The sequence below is a fragment of the Artibeus jamaicensis genome, unplaced genomic scaffold, assembly GCF_021234435.1.
Source record: "Artibeus jamaicensis isolate MK-2021 breed Jamaican fruit bat unplaced genomic scaffold, CSHL_Jam_final contig_729, whole genome shotgun sequence".
NCBI classification, from domain to species: domain Eukaryota; kingdom Metazoa; phylum Chordata; class Mammalia; order Chiroptera; family Phyllostomidae; genus Artibeus; species Artibeus jamaicensis.
In genome coordinates, this window is record NW_026521939.1 from 6,657,429 (window position 1) to 6,663,426 (window position 5,998).

The window sequence follows — 5,998 nt, forward strand, 5'->3', positions numbered from 1 at the left end:
TCCCATTGTCCTGACAGCCAAAGGGCCACCATCTGAATTTCAGGCCAGGACTCTCCAGGCTGTGGGGCTACAGAAATCAGGCTTCAGGTCAAGGCTGAAGGGTCTGGGAGGGTAAGATCATTATCCCCCCAAGGGAATAAAAATAACCTCAGACCCAAGTCTCCCCAGTTGGCCCTCCCCTGAGGTAAGTCAGTTCATCCCCCTCCACCTCAGCAGATGTACCTGTAACATGGAGGCTTCCAAGAGGGGCTTTGGGCATAAAGGAGCCAGCTCCGATCCTCCCTGACTGTGGGCACCTGGGCCAGTCTCAAAATGGTGCTGACCTTAAGTGTCCTCATTTCAAATGGGAGAGCAGTGCTGATCCCAAGGGCTTCTCCCAGAGAGCAGACATGTGGGAAGTGTCAGCCCTGCCTGCACCCCCCACACACACACACTGGAAGATGAATTTGGCGTTTCCTGGAAACGGAGGCTTCTACATCATAAGAAATGTCCCCGGAGGTTCTTACCACAGGTCTGGGGACTATAAATAGTTCCCAAAGCACTTTTTTTCTCTCGCTTTATTAACTTTTTTTTTTAAACCACAAAACTACCACCCTTGCATACAGAAACGTGTCACCCAGGACAAAGGTGGGTGTGCTAAAGCGCTATTTTTCTCCCTTTCTTTAATCCAATCTTATGGGGAAAACCATGTTAACAATTTCGTGTAATACAAACTTCACACTTTTCTCAGACAAATTTGGACATAGTTTGGATTTCCTTCTGTTATTTTTATTTATTTTTTGTTTTTTAAATCTTTTAAAAATTTAATTATTGTTCAAGTACAGTTTTCTGTCTATTTCTCCCATCCCGCCCCCCCCCCCCCCCCCCCCCCCCCAGTGCTCCCCACCTCCCTCCCATTTCCACCCCCCTGAGTTGTTGTCCATGTGTCCTTTACACTAGTGCCTGTAAATCCTTCCCCTTTTTCCCCTGAAATTCCCTCCCCTCTCCCCTCTGGTCACTGTCCCCCTGTTCTCTATTTCAGTGTCTTTGTTTTTATTTTGCTTGCTTGTTTGTTTTGTTGCTAGCTTCCTGTTAAAGGTGAGATCATATGGCATTTGTCTTGCAACACCTGGCTTATTTCACTGAGTAATGCTTTCCAGTGCCATCGTTTGCTGTTGCAAAGGGTAGGAGCTCCTTCTTTCTTTCTGCTGCATAGAATTCTGTTGTGTAAATGTACCATAATTTTTTGATCCATTTATTTACTGGCGGGCACCTAGGTTGCTTCCAGACTTGGCTATTGTAAATTGTGCTGCTATGAACATTGGGGTGCACAGGTTCTTTTGGATTGGTTTTAGGGTTTTTAGGATATAATTCCAGCAGCGGAATTGCTGGGTCAAAAGGCAGGTCCATTTTTAGTTTTCTGAGAAAAATTCCATACTGTTTTCCATAGTGGTTGTACCAGTCTGCAATCCCACCAACAATGGATTAGGGTCCCCTCTTCCCCACAACCTCTCCAACACTTGTTGTTTGTTGCTTTGTTTATGATAGCCATCCTGACTGGTGTGAAGTGGTATCTCATTGTGGTTTTAATTTGCGTCTCCCTGATAGCTAGTGATATTGAGCATCTTTTCATGTGTCTCTGGATCTTCTGCATGTCCTCCTTGGAGAAATGTCTGTTCAAGTCCTTTGCCCACTTTTTAATTGGGTTGCTTGTCTTCTTGGAGTGAAGTCGTGTAAGTTCCTTGTATATTTTGGAGATTAAACCCTTGTCTGAGGTATTTTTATTTTTATTTATAAGAAGGTCTCATAGCCATCCATGCTACCTGCATTCTTTTTCTGACAGCCCCAACATCAAAACACAAAGCACAAATTCATGCTGTTAACAAACTTTGATTCCCTTCTGCAGGTAGAGAAATTGAGGCCTCAGGCTGGAGTGAGCTCAAGCAGAGGGGGCAGCCGAGGAGGAGATCTCAGGGACTGGGCCCGCAGTGTGGCACTCCGGGTCTCTGCAGGCAGCCCTCCTGGGGACAGCACGTGCAAGGAGCTGGCTCTGTGGCTGCAGAATCCTCACTGGCAGCCTCCTCTGCCAGGTGGGTGGTGCTGCACAGTCCAACTGCAGACCAGGCGGGAAAGTGAAAACAAACCCTAGCTGGCCGCTGAGTTTCTCTTTCCCAGCAAACAAGTGCCTTATTGCACCCAGGGCTGGATGTGTGTGTTATCGGGATTAGCTGTATGTGTTATCGGGCCCTCCAGGGCTGTGTCTATTTTCTTAAGGAATAACATTTACATAGTAAAGTGTATGAACTGTATCGACCTTTTAGGTCCACCTGGATGCTTTTTTAAAATAGATATGTATCCAGCACTTGAATAACGATCAAAGGCATTCCCGACCTCCCAAAGGTTCCTTTGTGCCCCTTCCCACCCACTCCTAACCGAGGTAACCACTGCTCTGCCTTGGGTAAATATCAAAAACTGGTCTGTTCTTAAAGTGTATACAAAGCAACAGCCACATGGTGTGACCCTTCCTTGTCCAGTTTCTTTGACTTGATGTGACCCATGTGGGGCCATGTGTGATGCTGCATGTGGTGACAGTGCGCTGTTTTACCTGCCAGGCCGTGCTCTGTCGCGTGGGTGTACCTCTATCTGTTCCATCTTCTGCAGATGTTTCTAGCTTGGGGGTATCAGGGGCAAAGTTGCTGCGAACGTTCTTGTCAAAGTCTCAGTGTGAAAATACACTTTCTTTTCTCTTGAGTAAATACCTGGAGGTCGGGCTGCTGGGTCACAGGGTAGGTGTGTGTTTATAAGAAACTGCCGCATAGTTTTCCTCGCTGGCCGTACAGAGCTGCTTTAAGACCTTAGAGGCCCCACTGCACATCACAGCAAACCTACAAAACAACCTGTGAGCCACATGAAACGTCTTTTTTTTTCGTGTAAAAATACTTTTACAGAGGCTTTTCTAATTTTGCTTTTTGAAATTATTTGGCCCCAGAGTACTTGCTCCGTGGGTCTGCCTGAGTGACTGAGCAATCGGATTTGGGCAGTCTGACAAAAGAGACAAAACCCCCAAACTGTTTTCATTTGGAGTGAGATTTTTATGAATAATACACTTAGCATCTAAATGAATGTTCTTTCCTTCTTCACTGGCTTTGTGAACTTCTATTAGCCCTCAAAACCCTACTCAAAGTTCCATATCTCCACCCGGCCGTCTAGGTCCAGGGAACTGCAGCCCCCCGCCTGACCCCTCACCAAGTCCAGAGCCTGTGTGTGACCTCAGGGTCACGTCCCCTGGAAGAGAGCCCTGGCGCCATCACAGTCAGTGCACTTGAGGAGCCTGTGTCTGGGGACAGGGCCCACCTCAGACCTGCCTGGTGCCTAGCCTGCACTGGACACCGGGCACTTGCTTGCTGCACAGATTTTTCCAGAATTATTTGCATAGCAGCTGTCCTCACCCAGAACTGCCGAGCTGGGGGACAGAGAAGCAGAGCCCACCTTGAATTTGTGTGCCCAGTACAGGGTGCTGGGGGCAAGGGCCACATTTTTCCAGTTCTCAGGGAAGCTGTCTGTAATCCCCCAAAGAGTTTTGAAGGGGAATCTTTGACGGCCCTGGAAGGAATGTTTCCTGGGGGAGGACAGCAATTACTTATGACCATGGAAAGCCAGAGAGGGGATGGAGAACATTTGTCCAACAAGCGCCGGAGCGCGCCTCTGCTCCCGCCCTGGGCTCCGGGTGTGGGGGTGGGTTAGGGAGCATGGCAGACCAGGTCCAGGGGCAGGCGATGCACGGAGGTGAGTTCAGATCACGATCGGGGCTGTGACGAGTGGAAACGGGAGTGTAATGAACGTTAGGAGGAGGCGGAACATCAGCCAGGGAGCCCAGGGAGGACCTCTCTGAGAAGCAGGCAGCCGGGCAAAGCCGTGGTGTTCTGTGCGGAGGCAACGGGACACCTGCTCGTGTTGGCAGACCAGCCAAGAGGCCCTCAGGATCCCGGTTTCTGCAGCCCAGAGTGAAGAGGGTGACAATGGGTGCGTGCAAGGGAGGAGGAGGGGGCTCGCTGGTCCTCCGACTCCCTGAACTCTCTCGGAATGCCTTTCCCCCATGCTCCTCTCAACCAGCTCCTACCCACCAATGTGGGGGCTCAGCCAAAGGTCACGTATCAGAGAGGTCTCTCGGATTGCTCCCTCCCCCATTTAAACTAGGCACACCCACCTGCCTCCCCCTTACAACCTGATACAAGTGGAAGACCTGGATTCTGAGTCCGGCCTCCTCCACACAGGGGAGCCCGAGTCCCCTTCCCTACCCTATCCTGGGATAGGTAAAAGCTATCCAGGCCAAGATGTAAAAGCCCAGGCCATCCCCGATCCCACTAATTACAGCGGCCCCCAGGGCCTGCAAGGTTGACAAGGCCCACGCCCCACCCAGCAGCCCCCGTCAGCCGTGGAAAGCCTGGCTGGAGAGGAGGCAGCCCTGCACGTGGAGCCCAGGCCCGGGCCTCCAGCTCTGCCCTTCTGTCCCTCTCACCAAACACACCTGCACTTTCAGGGTTTCCCTGAGGTTTGCTTATTACATTAGTTTTAACAGGAATGTACTAAATGCAGTGTGGGATTCTAGTTTGGATGGTGGGATACAAAAAGGACGTTAGTAGAAAGACCTGAAACCTGAAACTGTAGTGTCCTAATTCAGGGGTGGGCAAAAGGAGGTTTACCGTGGTGAGTCATGAAACAAGGTAATAAAGCTGTTGTGGTGATCGTAACCTGCTGTCTCTTTCCATACGAACAACTGTAAACCCACTCTGCCCGACCCTGTGGTAATGTACCGATGTTGTATGCTTACTCTTCACACTAAAATGCAGAAACTGGGGGGAGAGCATATAAGGGAACTAAATGGTAATGGAAAAAAAATGCAGTAGAGATTAAATAAAAATAAATAAATTTTAAAATGGGGAAACTGGGAGGAGTAGATGAGAGCTTCCTACACTAACCTTGCATGCAACTTTCCTGCAAATCTAACTGCAACATAAATTTAGTTTAAAAAATAAAGAATAAAAAGAGGAAGGTAAGCCACCCAACAGATTAGTTTAAAAGTTAAGACCCGACACACACAGAGAAGGTGATGCGTAGACACACAGGGAGAACCCCACGTGACCACGAGGCAGAAGCCGGACTGATGCATCTACCAGCCAAGAACGCCCAGGGCTGCCGACCACACCAGACGCTAAGCAGAAGGCACGGAACAGCTCCTCCCTGGGAAATGTTGCTAATATGTCGTTAAGTGAACAAAAGTAAGTGAACAAAAATGTTGCAGCAATGTGGTGGGATGACCTACTTCTCTTTAATGACAATGTTGTGTGCGTGCGTGTGTGTGTGTGTGTGTGTGTGCGCGCGCGCGTACCAGCAAAGGTCTGGAAGGAGCCACCAGGCTATTCAACGGGCTCTCCAGGCAGAGGGGCTGGTAGAAGGGGACCATTGCTGCCTACTCCACCTCCTTCTCAGTGGTATCAATATTTTTTTATAAGGATACCCTCATTTAGTGAGTAACAAAAAGTCGCCCTAGGAAGAAAAACATGTTTAAGAGCATGGCCAAGCCCCCGGTTTCAGCCAATGGCGCTCTAAGTGGAGGTCCATGTGGCTCTGAAGCAGGACCTAGGTGTAACTTTCCACCTCCATCCTGGTGGGTGGAGCGATGGGTGGGGCTGGATTCAGCAGGAGTTTGAATCCTGACTCTGTGAGACCCTGGACAACACCCTGAACCTCTGAACTTCATTCCATTCCCCTTCTATAACGTGAAATTAATCCTTCCTGACTGCACAGAGCTGCAATCAAACAACGTGCCAGAAAGGCAGACAGAAGCCTGGCAGTGGGCACAACAGACCTGATCCCCATCCTTCACTGGAAAGGGCAAGCCCTCAGCGGGGACCCTGTGCCGCACCAGCCCACATTTGCCTGCCCTGCAGCACCTGCTCCCACACCTCCTCCCTTCTTGCCAAGTACTTGGACGATCACCTCGCTCCTCTCTAAAGCC